The 15,094-nt window shown below is 47.6% G+C and overlaps 1 pseudogene; it reads left to right on the forward strand.

The window, feature by feature from the left end:
- Positions 1-15,094, forward strand: part of LOC149336299 (calcium-activated chloride channel regulator 1-like) — a 140,998-nt pseudogene that overhangs the window by 92,829 nt on the left and 33,075 nt on the right.

Genomic DNA, 15,094 nt, shown 5'->3' on the forward strand with positions numbered 1-15,094 from the left:
CCCTTCTTAACAGCGCACTGGAATTTCCGTTCAGCGGTGTGCATCTCGCATGCCGGCCTCGAAGGAGTTCCATTTCTTTGCGTTTCGCAGTGAAGGCACGGCGCTGCCCAACGGAACCCAGCAGCGCGTTTTAGATGTCGCCTCTAATTTGGCATTCTTACTTGTTTGAGGTCTTGCCAGATAATCCCGCGGAGATGTCTACTCGCGCTAGGAACACACGGATGCTTCGCAATCTCACATATGTCTGTGGTTGCGTACTCCTCACCCGTAAGAGCTGTACGCGCGGAAAGCCCTTTCGTAAGTGTGACTAAAACGGCCTAATAGCTTTTCGCTCACTCCTTTGCATTCCGGATGCGGCGACAAGCTAGCAATTATATGGACAGGATGATTATATTGAAGCTCTTGTACGCCTCACTTAATACCAGCTTTATGCTGTATTTATGGTGCCATAGACGCCGTTCGGTTGCTCGGTGTCCGAATTGCACATGCTGGCCGATGTTTTCTAATGTCTTCAGCACATTCTGAGAACATAGCACAAAAAAAAAATCTGGTGTCTCTCACATGCAGCCACCATCTCTTCCCGTTTAATGAAAATGCAGTGTAAATTAAGCTAGAAATTTCTAAGTAATGATGTCTAAGTTAAGCCTCAAGGGACAGTACGGTTCTGTTCTGTTATTCTGAGAAAAATAAAATTAACAGAACTTCTACAGCTTAAATGTTAGGGTCTTTTACACACAAAAAAAAGAACACTAAAAAATTGGCTACGGTTTAGCTCTGGTTAAATCTGGAGAATTGCGAAAGCAACATCTGTGCGTAGCCATGTATTGTGCGAGCTACACTGCTCACAGTGTGGCCGTTTCGCGTGCTCTTGCACGACCATACTGTGCATTCGCGAGTAGCAAGGGACGTCCCTGCGCGCAGCTGGCGTGCCCCGCCGCGCGCGCGCTCGCCTTCCATTCCTTGAAATGATCGGAGTGTAAAACGTTTCTAACGCCAACGTACACAACGAACGCTGACGGCATATATGGCTTCAGCGCCGCGTTTCTGGCATAACTTTGTGAATGCCGACGCACGCTGCGCACACCAATCACTACCGCCACTTAGCTTAAAGCATGGTTGTGGTATCCACTGTTTCAAGAGGGCAGTTATGCGCCTTCCCTCTGGTTCAGGTGGACACCCGGCCTTCACCTCGCGCTACGTATATCCTGGCATAGCAGAGGTGTTGTTGTGTTGCTGTCGTTACTGAGAGAAGGATGAAAAGGAAATTGCACGACTTGCCTACTGGCTTGAGCCGAGCCACCACCGCTGTCACGTCCAGATAGAGGAGAGTTAAAAGGAAAGAGTGAAAGACGAGAAAGAAGAGAAAAGATGCGCGTCGCAGCAACAACCGCGTCCGCTCAAGCGGACGCAGGCTGACAAAAACAGATAAGCGGCCGGAGAGCAGAGCTACGCCATTGCCAATTTTATATATGGTTGGTTTATGGGGTTTAACGTCCCAAAGCGACTAAGGCTATGAGAGACGCCGTAGTGGAGGGCTCCGGAAATTTCGACCACCTGGGGTTCTTTAACGTGCACTGACATCGCACAGTACACGGGCCTCTAGAATTTCTCCTCCAAAGAAATTCCAGCCGCCGCGGCCGGGATCGAACCCGCGTCCTTTGGGTCAGCAGCCGAGCACCATAGGGAACCGCAGCTCAGGTTTGCCGTGTCGACTGCACCGCCTTAACACACAGCATAGCGAGAGGAGCAAGCAGTTCTGGGGGCGCTCTTGGTGCTATTCCACGCCACCTTCCTGAGCTTATTGGCATGAGCTTCTGCGCGCTGTCGAAGCCACACGTGGTGCGTGTCAGTTATCGGGGTTATGTCTACAGAAGCGAGGCAGATAGTGCTATCAACCAAACGCGGGCTTCTAATCGTTCAGAATGTGCCCTCGCGTTTGTAGCGGCCCAAGCGACTGACGGCAGCAGTTTTTAGTCGAACAGTGGAATAACTGCAGTGCCACCTGGGAAGCGCACGTTCCCTATAGCCACTGAGCCACCGCGGCGGCAACCACACAGATAGCGATGCGCAATCGCTACTGCGCATCAGTAAGGGAGAGAGAGCGAGAGAGGAGACATTCGACGAGACGATGGGGAGCGCGCGGCAGCGGCGCGGGCCACGGCGCGCCAGCTGTGCGCCTAGTGACGTCTCCCGCTCCTCGCGCATGCGCAGCTTCGCCTTTCCAGAGTTCAGCGAAATGGCGACTAGCGTAGTGTTGCTTTCGCAACAATATTTCGGAACATTGCCGTGAGCTACACGATGTAATGTGATGAGCGCTCGTATCTCCACACATTTCAGCAAAAGTTTTGTCGCACTGCAGGGAAGCCGCATCGGCTTTTTGAAAGAAGCGGTAGAGCGGTACATAGCAGACATCGAGGATGGCTCCCGAAGAGTGGCCATCGTTACATACAGCTCCAGTTCCACGGTAGTCCACACGCTGATGACAGTGAATGGGACCACCAGGCAGGGGTTCTTGAATGCTATCACCAGGCTTCACGCCGATGGAGGCACCAGCATTGGATCCGGTCTCAGAAAGGCTCTGAAGGCAAGGCCATCTTTTTATTTGCGTGTGCAGTTTTTTTTTCTCTAATTATGCCTACAACGCCATTAAGCATCGCAACACAGTATGGCCTGCGTGATTACATGGCCTTGGCGTGGCAGGATATTAGCAATTGATATGTGTCGGGCTGTCCGATGGAGAAGGCCCTAGCATAGGATGCGGCCAGGAGACTGCACTGAACAAAAGCGCATCTTTCCCACCACTTTTACAATGAATCAATTTTTTATATACCGCCAAAAGCATTCTTTGCATTTTTGCTTCATATCTGTTCATCATCAAATTCATCATCGTCATCAGCTCGACTACGCTCTCTGCAAGGGGAAGGCCTCTACCATGTCTCTTTAACTAGCCCTGTCCTTTGTCAGTTGCGGCCACGTCATTCCCGCAAACTTAGTGATCTCATCCGCCCACCTATCTTTTTGCCTTCCCCTGCTATGCTTGCCTTCTCTTGCAATCCACTCCGTCACCCTTAAGGACTATAGGCTATCCTGCCTTCGAATCGCACACCCTGTCAAAGACCATTTCTTCCTGTTGAGTTTGACTATGATGTCGTTAACTAGCTTTTGTTCCCCCACCGACTCCGCCCGCTTCCGATCTCTTAACATTGCACCTGCCATGTTACTTTTCATAGCTCGCTGCCTTCTCCTTAACCTATGCTGAACTCCCTGGGTTAGTTATAACCAACTCCTCTTCCTTGCTTATAGATATCGCCCAATATTTGTACATAACTCTTCTACACCCTGATTCCGCAATGCGTCCATGACAGCAGAATTTTCCACAAAGTAAAGTTTTCTGGTTATCAATGAAGGCTATATATAGTGGTCGGTTATATTCTGCGCTTTTCTGTATCACCTGATTGATAGTGCTAATGTGGTCTATTTTCGAGTATCGTTTACGAAAGTCTGCGTCACCATTTGTTTGAACGAACTTTAATGTTGTTCTGACTGTATTAGCGATTACCTTGGTAAATACCTTGTAGGCAACGGACAGCACAATTTCCTCTCCGTTCTTCAACAACTCTGCTTTTACTTGATCCTCTTCATAGTGCGATTAAGTGTCTGCGTGGCAGCACGTGCATGATTACGTCACCCAGAAAGGATACAGTCGTATAACATATAAAACAAATAGTCACATTAACCACTGATGAGCAGGCGGATACGCGAGAGAAGGGAAGTATACTTTGCGTCACGATCGGGTTCAGGGCCTCCGATGCTCATTCGGATAACCATTGTTAAACGGTTTTTGGGACGTTAACGTCCAAAGGGACTCCTGCTATAAGGGAGGCCGTAGTGGACGGCTCAAGAAACTTCGACCACCTGAGGTTCTTTAACAGGCACAGACATCGCACAGTAACGGAATTCGAATTTCGCCTCCATCAAAATTCGACTGCCATGGTTGGGATCGAACCCGCGTCTTTAAAATCAGCAGCTCAGCGCCGTAACCACTAATCCGTCTCGGCGGCTCGGGTAGCCGAGGTTGCCGTCGCCGGTGGAGGGAGAACAAGCTAGAGTGACCCTGTCTCCGAGCAGGGAACATTATGTATACTTGTATGCCTGTAGTTGTCTATATATCGGCTCCGGAATCGGGCTTGCGGATTTGACGACGACGATGCGAAATGGCGGGGACTTTGGCATGATACAACTAGCGGTTTAAAATATATAGGAGCTGATGCAAGAGGAAACAAGGGCTTCCACCCCCACCAAGCGAACAGTTTTCTCAACTGAACAAATTCATTGTGTCTTCAAGCGGTTCAGCCAGTAGCCTGGAACATAAAGTGGAGTGGTGCAACCGAGAGTCTGCACCGTGTGTAGACGAAACCGATCATGCCGCAGTAGCATAAAGCATTAGCTTGAAGTGGGAACATAGGAACATTAAAAAGGGAGCAATTACTCATTGACATCAACACAAGCGCAGCCAAACGGCTACAAAGGAAAGCTACACAGCTTTCTCAGAAACTTCACAGTTATAGAAAAATTCGTCCTGGTCCAGGGTTCGAACCCGGGACCACCGCTTCACGGGAGTGGTCGCTCTGCCAATTGAGCTAACAGGGACGCAAGCTTATGGCATAGCGACAGCGAATTGATCAATAACTCGAAATGGGAACAGTGCTGATCAAATGTTTAGGGGAATCCCCGAAGGTGGAGTAGATTTGTAATAAGGGAGTAATTACTCATTGGCATCCACCCAAGCGCAGCCAAGCGGCTACAAAAGAAAGCTATACAGATTTCTCAGAAACTTCGCAGTTAAAGAAAAAGTTTTACCAGCACTGTTTCCAATTCGACTTATTGTTAAATGTGCTCTCACACTACCATATGCTTGCCGTCCCGATTAGCTCAGTTAGTAGAGAGACTGCCCCGGTGAAGCGATGGTCCCGGGTTCGGACCCGGACCAGGAGGAATGTTTCTTTAATTGCGAAGTTTCTTAGAAACCTGTATAGCTTTATTTTGTAGCCGTTTGGCTGCGCTTGGGTGGATGTCAGTAAGTAATTGCTCCCTTACTACAAATCTACTCCACCTTGGGGGATTCCCCTAAATATTTGAGCAATAGGACCATTAAACTGAGCGTCTGAGTAATATTGTCCCTGCATTGACAATGCATGTGTGATAATGTATTGCATATCATTAGTAAAAACAGCAGCGAAATTTTTACTTGCTGCATTCAAGCTTAGTTGGTTCGTTGCTGTTTCTGATATCCAGGCTTCATTGATTTTCCAAGCCATTGTTCCAGACCGCCGCCCTGCCATTGTTTTCCAGACACATTGCTTCCAGAACTGGTGCACCTCAGAGAGTTTTGTTCTATACCTGTTCCTATTCTTGGCGGCCACGTAGCAAGGAAGTGAGTCGCCGAACCGAGAGCGTATTGGTCAGGCATGCCTGCAGTGCCCAGGCCTTGCATTGCAGCTGGGCGCCATATGAGCTCCATATGTGCAAAAACACGTCACATAAAAACGAGTTACAAAAACAATTTTTGATAAGCACATGCGACCGCAGAGCACCTATTAATAGCAATGCTCCAGAACTCCGCCCTTTATTATACTGACAACTGTTGACGTCAGTCAGAGCAGGCTTTGTAAAGTTATCCACCGCTTAATATTTATTTTCAGCACCTAGGAAACGACACTGAAACGCCAGAAGGCGCATTCATCGTACTTGTATCTGACGGGAAAGAGAATGAAGCTCCATTCATCAAAGATGTGCTGCCAGAGATTGTAGCGGCAAAGGTGGTGGTCAGCACCCTGGCGCTGGTGCAGAGTGCAGACGGAAACCTCGAGACTCTCGCCACAAAGACGGGCGGGAAGGCGTTCGGCTTCAGTGAACTCCGGGGAAACATGCGACGTCAGCTCAAGAGTGCCTTCGTTTCTTCAACGACGACAGAGGCCGACAACTCTGTGCGAATCCACACGGTACGGTAGATCAGGTGGCCCGCACAGTTTGATCGTGGTCTCAGTAGTGGGGCACTTGTATAGCTGCGAGCAATGCAAACAGGAACATTTAGCTCATGCACGCAAAAACAGATTACTGATTTATTCTGCCTCGATCTTGAAACACCATCAAAGGGATCACGCGCCTGTAAAAATACAACTGGAAAAACCTGTCGGCAGCTTCTTGTTGTTCTCGACACAGTAGGGCAACCCTGCAATCCGTACCCCATATATCCTCGTGGCACTTCTTTTAGCAGAGCTCCCTTAGAGGCCTGTGGATTCTTGGTAGCTGTCACGTAGGTCTTTAGATGCGGTTCTCCAGAAACGGCTTAGACGTATTTTGTCCAGGCGAGCTCTTACGGAAGACAATGTATTAAAGCGCGAAGTGCAAAAGAGTGGTTGGCCGATAACTGCGCGTCCTCGAATCAGGATAGACGCGGATGAACAGGCAAGAAATATCGGACACGGAAAAGTACAAGAGACACCATGTTAGGGATTTCATGTTTTGAAAACAAAAATACGAACCTAACTAATTATCGTGCTGCAGTCGCGCTAACAACATATTCCATTTCATGCAGCTGAGGCCTACACGTAGTATTATGACGCGCCTCTGCGCAGCGAATCGCAGAGGGCGCTGCCGCTCCTGCTGCTAACGGTCTCCAGTGCCCATGAGCGGTCACCCCTGGCCGCGACGTGCAGAAACCTGGGGCGCGATTACGAGTTTTTGTCTCAATTTTGAGACTCTGACGTCAAAATGACGACACCGCGAGTTGTTGACGGCGGAATCAACCAATTAGCAGCGAGGTTGTGGTGTCTAATAGTAGGGTTCCACCCAGGAAGCATTTAGTTGCGCAATAAGGGACCGTATACTAAAGTTTCGCTGTAAACACGCAGTTAATTATCTGAAGAATGTTTTATTTCGCTAACAAACTATGTTTCAAACTCAACGACATGAAGCAAAAGAAGAAGCGTCCTCAATTTTGCAATTAAGTTTGCTCTTCAGTCACTTTTGCTGCCGCGAGGGTGCGCTGACGCTGGAAAAGCGTCGGTAGCGGCGGCTAGGCGGCGTGAGCTGCCGCCTGATTCAACCGATTCAGCCTTATCCCTCCACGCACATATTCAGCCATCGTAAACATGGCAGCCAGAAAAAAAATCAGCTGATTCGACGGCTGTCCTCTTTTTTTACACATTACGCAGAATCAAAGTACTGCTCAGACGTCTTAAGTGCGCGGAAAAATCTGTTTAAAGGCAGTGATTGCTACGAGTCTGCCGAGAACAATTTGGAAGGAGCGCTTGGCTCGAAAACCGGCGAAGGCAGCTTCAAGGCAAGTTCACACTGGCGAGTTGCAATCGTCGCGCTAGTATTCTAGGCGACCGATTTCGGTCAATTAGTTACGGTTTGCGAAGCACATGTAAAGCGGGGAGGGAGCGTAATAAATCGATTTAAGCCTGTCGCGCGACCTCCGCGACTCGCCAGTGTGAACTCACCTTGCTGCTATCGATGGCAAATGTGCTCCAAGGGCGATGCGTGATTATATTTATTTTTGTTCAGAAAATACCCGGCGACCATGAATAATCACACTGCAGCAACTGCCGACATACGGAAGCAGACCGGTGCAGCTGATGGGAGCTTGCAATCTCACTGCGGGAATTAAGAGCCGGCACGCCCGGTCACTGCGGCAACAATCACTCTTCCCGGAAGCCTCGTAACCAACTCATGCCGCCCGCTTCGGGTTAAGCACTTGATATTCGTGTTGGTGGTGCCGTTCCGTTCGGATGATGCTCGGATGACGCCGCCGGGGATACTGCGGTGGCGAAAGTTTATGCGAAGGAAGTCCACCTTCGCCGCCGCCTTGTCTTGAGGGGTCTCGCCGGAAAGCGCGCACCTTCTGCGACTTAACTTTGACAGTGGTCTCCGCAACTCACCGCAAACACTTGCACAGTCGGTTGGGCTACGCCGACGTTTACTTCATTTCCTACGGTGTCTTGAAACCCACCGGCGGCGAAGGCGCGCACAGGCACTTGCCGCTCCACTGACCGCGCACTCACCCGCACACCTCCAAGTTCAACGCCGAGTTCGTCGCACAGCCATTATGCTCCTTCCTATGTCAAAACGTCGAAACAACTCGTCCGGCACGTCAAAACCGTCTTCATGCACCCTCTTACACCGCTGCTCGCGCGGCCACCGGCCATGTAAACAACCGCCATTTTCTGTCTCGAGCGGTTTGAGACCACTCGTTCTAGTCTCAAAAAATCGTCTCAATCGGCTCGCATAATTAGGCAAGCAACGTCACCACTTCTGGCGCACTTCTGACGTCGACCGGTGACGCAAAAAACCAATATGGCCGCTGGTCACGACCGACCAATAGGAACGGGGCAAATGAGACACTTTTTGAGACACTTTCCGATTGAGACGATTTTGAGCAACTCGTAATCGCGCCCCTGGCGCCATCGTTGCGTGCGCACTGGCACTGACTTTGTGCCGTAGCAGTGGCAGTGCTCCTTATACTACAACTATTCTCATCTAGAGCCAAGGAGCTGCACGCCTCCAAAGACCATAGAGCTGTAGCCAGAACGGTAGTAGACTGGGATTTCTTAGGATTTCGGGCGCTTTTGACGCACAGCAATTATTTCCTGTCCTAGAGCTGAGGAACAACGTGAGGGGTGCATGACAGCAGTCGGAATGCTTGCATTGCTTGGCTTCACAGTTTAGAAAAGCAGCGTCACTGCTGGTCACTGTACTTTATTTCCATAATTTGCTGTTTCTTATTCAGCCTCATTAGTTTTGTCTCTTCATGCTAATCGAACATCAATAAGGTAAGCCACTTTGTGAAGAGAGTAATCATTTTTTCTTTTTTTGTAGTCACGCATCAAAATTACTTTTCACAACAATTCCTGATCTGTAAACGTTCGCGAAATCGATAATTTCCATGTACAGGCCTCTACAACCCTATGCCTTTTGGTGCTCGACTGTACCATGTTCCTGAACGTATGCATGTTGCAGCTATACGCGCCGAAGGCGTTAAATGAATTGGCTGTTTTTGAAGTAAGAGTGATCCAGCGTGGTGCTAATCACGAAGACGAACATTTGAAAGTTTTGTTCTGTCGACGGGCGCAGGAAACAAATTTGCCGTCGGCTTCTAACAGACGGTTTTCTCGTGCCCACATCTACAGAATACACGCCAACCTTTGCTGCACCTTCTTTTCGTTCCTCAATTTTCCTTCATTTACGCATGAGCTCTACTTGCACGGCTGAGGCTGACTGCATTCAGTTAATGCTGCGCGGTGACTTCTTCTCGCAACAGTTGCTTGATGTAGACGAAGAGTTCACGAGTTTACTTGAGAGGAAGTTCCAAGTGGACGCCGCCATCGGCAACTCGACGGTGGTGTACGTGAAGCGAAACAGCCCATATAACACGCGAATCCACGCCAGCCTCATCGGTCCCAGCAGGAAGCCGTGCCAAGGTTGCCAGGAAACGGTGAGCGGGCAGGAAATAGCCATCACCGTACCGAGTCCGGCAATGGTAAGTGGCCGGCTCATTCATAGGATAGACTCCTGACCAGTTTGACTTCTGGAAGGAGACACATTTAATTGCCCATCACTGCGGCGTATATGTGCCAAAGGATGCATGCATGAAATCAGCATTCTATTAAACGGTACTGTGGGGCTTCGAATATTTGTTGTTCTCTCAGTCTTCTAGGCAGCGGAAAAATGCTTAAGTGCAACGTTTTTTCTTGTTACTGTTTTAATTTATGCGAGAAAACGAAATCGGTAATAACTTTAGATACTAAATTAATCAGAAGAACGTAAAAGAAACGAGAGCCACATGTTACGGGTGGGATTTGTTCCAATTTGCCTCCTCATGTCGCGTACGGTGCTCTACCCACTATTAATAATACTTAGATGGGAATAAGAAAAAGTATTAGAAAAAAACTGCGTCCAACCTGTTCCACTAAGTATAACGGGCTTAAAACAATATGAAGCAGAAGAGTAACAAATAATAAAAAAGAATTTCGCTTAGCATAAAAGAAAATATAAATAGAAAAAGAGAAATTATTTGCACTCTTGGAGCCGAAGCTATTCGAATGGCGTTTGAGGGGAGTTATTGTCTAATAAAGGTGAATAATAACTGTACGAGCAATACTAATAATAACATTAGTATAATAGTACCTTAAAATAATAATTAATAGATATAATAATATTATTTAACAAGTATATATATATATATATAACAAATTTAGGAGTTATAATACGCATGATGAGATGGCCGGACATCGGTATGTCGGCTACCGGTGAGCAGATGAACTTCAAAAAGGAGGGAAAAAGATGGTTGAGAGCTTAGCCACTGCTTCAGTCTCTTGCGGCATTGCGGATATTTGAGCGGAGGCTGACCTGGGCAGGTAAATTTAAGAAAATATTAAGTGTCTCCCCATTTCCTTTGACACGGCGTAATGATGAGTGCTATTAATGCTACATGTTCTGGCTGAGAACTGTGTAGTTGTAACCTTTGTTGCGTGACTTATTTTCTATATGGGTGACTGTTGTTTTGTGAAAGCTTTAAAGCTATGTTTGTGATCCGAAGAGGGTCTCAGAATTTGAGGTGCTTTCCGTTCGTAAATGTGCAAATTGTCTAGTGTGTGTTTTGAAAATGAGCGTGTTTTGTTAGTTTATTATGAATTACAGTGATGGGGCCACCTTATATACGCAGTGCATTGAGACCTCGAGCACACTGCAAGCTTGGAAGAAGGCTAACGTTTTCTTTATTCATAAGAAAGTGGACGTCAGGGATTTGAAAAATTACAGAGCGTTAAGCTTACTGTCACTCATTGACGTCCACCCGAGCGCAGCCATACGGCTACAAAGGAAAGCTACACAGCTTTCTCAGAAACTTCGTAGTTAAAGAAAAAAAAACTGCTCCGGTGAAGCGGTGGTTCCGGGTTCGAACCCCGGACCAGGACGAATTTTTCTTTAACTACGAAGTTTCTGAGAAAGCTGTGTAGCTTTTCTTTGTAGCCGTATGGCTGCGCTCGGGTGGACGTCAATGAGTAATTACTCCCTTATCACAAATCTACTCCACCTTGGGGGATTCCCCTAAACATTTGGTCAACACTGTTCCCACTTCGAGTTATTGATCAATTCGCTCTCGCCCTACCATAAGCTTGCCGTCCCGGTTAGCTCAATTGGTGGAGCGACTGCTCCGGTGAAGCTGTGGTCCCGGGTTCGAACCCCGGACCAGGACGAATTTTTCTTTAACTACGAAGTTTCTGAGAATGCTGTGTAGCTTTCCTTTGTAGCCGTATGGCTGCGCTCGTGTGGACGTCAATGAGTATCATCATCATCATCATCAGCCTGACTACACCCACTGCAGGGCAAAGGCCTCTCCCATGTCTCTCCAATTAACCCTGTCCATTGCTAGTTGCCGCCACTGTATCCCCGCAAACTTCTTAATCTCATCCGCCCACCTAACTTTCTGCCGTCCCCTGCTACGTTTGCTTTCTCTTCGAATCCACTCCGTTATCCTTAAGGACCAGCGGTTATCTTGCCTTCGCATTACATGCCCTGCCCAAGCCCACTTCTTCCTCTTGATTTCAACTAGGATGTCATTAACCCACGTTTGTTCCCTCACCCACTTTGCCCTCTTCCGATCTCTTAACGTTACACCTATCATTTTCCTTTCCATTGCTCGCTGCGTTGTTCTTAACTTAAGCTGAACCCAATTTGTTAGCCTCCACGTTTCTGCCCCATAGGTGAGTACCGGTAGGATACAGCTGTTATATACTTTTCTCTTCAGGGATATTGGTAAGCTACCATTCATGACCTGAGAGAACATGCCATACGCGCTCCACCCCATTCTTATTCTTGTAGTTATTTCCCTCTCATGATCCGGATCTGCGGTCACTACCTGCCCTAAGTAGACATATTCTCTTACTACTTCCAGCACCTCTCTAACAATTACGAACTGCTGTTCCCTTGCAAGGCTATTGAACATTACTTTGTTTTTCTGCATGTTAATTCTTAGCCCCACCGTTCTACTCTGCCTCTCTAGCTGATTGATCATGCTTTGCAGTTCTTGTCCTGAGTGGCTTAGCAAGGCAATGTCATCAGCGAATCGCAAATTACTCAGGTATTCTCCATTAACTCTTATCCCCAACTCTTCCCATTCCAGTCCTCGGAATACCTCCTGTAAGCAGGCAGTGAAGAGCATTGGCGAGATCGTGTCTCCCTGCCTGACACCTTTCCGTATTGGAATTTTATTGCTGACTTTATGGAGAACTATAGTAGCTGTGCAATCGTTATAAATATCTTCCAACATTTTCACATAGCATTCTTCCACACCCTGATTCCGCAATACCTGCATGACAGCTGAGGTTTCCACTGAGTCGAATGCTTTCTCGTAATCAATGAAGGCTATATATAGGGGTTGGTTATATTCTGCGCATTTCTCTATCACCTGATTGATAGTGTGAATGTGGTGTATTGTCGAGTATCCTTTACGAAAGCCTGCCTGATCATTTGGTTGACTAAAGTTCAAGGTTGTCCTGAATCTATTAGCGATTACCTTAGTAAATACCTTGTAGGCAACGGACAATAAGCTGATCGGTCTGTTATTCTTCAAGTTCTTGACGTCTCCTTTCTTATGAATTAAGATAATGTTAGTGTTCTTCCAAGCTTCTGGCACTCTCGAGGTCCCAAGGCATTGCGTATACAGGGTGGCTAGTTTTTGTAGCACAATCTCTCCTCCGTCCTTCAGCAAATCTGCTGTTACCTGATCCCCACCAGCTGCTTTCCCTCTTTGCATTGCTCCTAAGGCTTTCTTTACTTCCTCCTTCTCTTTACTCCCTTATTACAAATCTACTCCACCTTGGGGGATTTCCCTAAACATTTGGCCAACACTGTCCCCACTTCGAGTTATTGATCAATTCGCTCTCGCCCTACCATAAGCTTGCCGTCCCGGTTAGCTCAATTGGTGGAGCGACTGCCCCGGTGAAGCGGTGGTCCCGGGTTCGAACCCCGGACCAGGACGAATTTTTCTTTAACTACAAAGTTTCTGAGAAAGCTGTGTAGCTTTCCTTTGTAGCCGTATGGCTGCGCTCGGGTGGACGTCAATGAGTAATTACTCCCTTATTACAAATCTACTCCACCTTGGGGGATTCCCCTAAACATTTGGTCAACACTGTTCCCACTTCGAGTTATTGATCAATTCGCTCTCGCCCTACCATAAGCTTGCCGTCCCGGTTAGCTCAATTGGTAGAGCGACTGCTCCGGTGAAGCGGTGGTCCCGGGTTCGAACCCCGGACCAGGAGGAATTTTTCTTTAACTACGAAGTTTCTGAGAAAGCTGTGTAGCTTTCCTTTGTAGCCGTATAGCTGCGCTCGGGTGGACGTCAATGAGTAATTACTCCTTTATTACAAATCTACTCCACCTTGGGGGGTTCCCCTGAACATTTGGTCAAGCTAACTGTCCATTGCCTAAAAGGCATTTACTAAGGCAATCGCTAAGAGAGTCACGACAACCTTAGACATCCATCAACCAAAATATCATGCAGGCTTTCGTAAAAGATACTCCACAGTAGACTATATTCACGCTATTATTCAGGTGATAGAGAAATTCGAAGAATATAACCAACCCCTATATATAGCATTCTTGGATTACTAGAGAGCATTTGACTCAGTGGAAACCTCAGCTGTCATGCGTGCATTGCGGAATCAGGGTGCGGAAGAGTTTTATGTGAAAATACCGGAAGATATTCTTAACGACTGCAAAGCTACCATGGTCCTTCATAAAGTCAGCAGTTGAATACCAATAACGGAAGGTGTCAAGGATGGAGGCATGATCTCACCCATGCTATTCACCGCCTCTTTACAGGAATAATTCCGGGGCCTGGAATGGGAACAACTGGGGATAAGAGTTAATGGAGAGCACCTAAGTAATTTTCTATTCGCTGATGACATAGCCTTGCTAAGTCACTCGGGCATGAATTGGAAAGTTTGACCAATGAGTTGGACATGCAGAGCAGAACGGTGGCGCTAAAAATTAGCATGAAGAAACCAAAGTAATGTTCAAGAGTCTAGCAAGGGAACTGTAGTTCACAATTTGTAGCGAGCTGCTGGAAATAGTAAGAGAATAAGTCTACTTAGAGCAGATAGTGGCCGCTGATCCGGATCATGAGAGGGAAATAACAAGAAGAATAAGAATATGGTGGAGAGCATATGGCAGGTTCTTTCAGATCATGAATGGCAGTTTACCTATAATGCCCAAGAGAAAAGTATACAACACTTGTGTCTTACCAGTACTCACCTACAGGGCAGAAACGTGGAAGTTAACAAAGAGGGTTCAGCATTCGTTAAGGACACGCAGCCAGCTATGGAAAGAAATATGATAGATGCAACGTTGTAACGTTAAGGCATCGGAAGCGGGCGGAGTGGGTGAGGTAACAAACGTGGTTTGATGTCATCCTAGTCGAAAGCACTCCGTTATCCTTAATAACGGAGTGGATTCCAAGAGAAGGCAAGCGGGGCGGGCGGCGGCCCAAAGTTAAGTGGGCGGATGAGGTTAAGAAGTTTGCAGGGATACGGTGGCTCCAACTGGCAAAGAACAGGGTTATTTGGAGACATGGGAGAGGAATTTGCCTTGCAGTGGGCATAGTCACGCTGATGATGATGATGTGTTCCTTTGTGCGAAACAAATTGCACAGGGCGCCACCGCTCTTCTTTGTTGTCTCCAGTGCCCTTGCGCGGTCACCCCTAGGTTGAGCGCCACGTGCAGAAATGTGGCGCCATCGATGCGTGCGCACTGGCACCGGCGTCGTGTCGTACCAGTGGAAGAGCTCCCTATACTATAATTATTATCATCTACAGCTGTAGTCAAGGAGCTGCACGCCTCCAAGGGCTATAGAGCTTGTGCCAGAACGCTGGTAGACTGAGGTTTCTTAGTACTTTGGACGCTTTTGACGCACAGCAATCATTTGCGTTGCCTTGAGCTAACGAACTAGACGAGGGGTGCATGACAGCAATTGGAATGTTTGCATTGTTTAGCTTGGGAGTTTAGAAAATCACTGCAGTTATCTGATCAC

Source organism: Amblyomma mixtum, chromosome 7 (genome assembly GCF_055824585.1).
Source record: "Amblyomma mixtum isolate Tamu chromosome 7, ASM5582458v1, whole genome shotgun sequence".
Lineage (NCBI taxonomy): Eukaryota > Metazoa > Arthropoda > Arachnida > Ixodida > Ixodidae > Amblyomma > Amblyomma mixtum.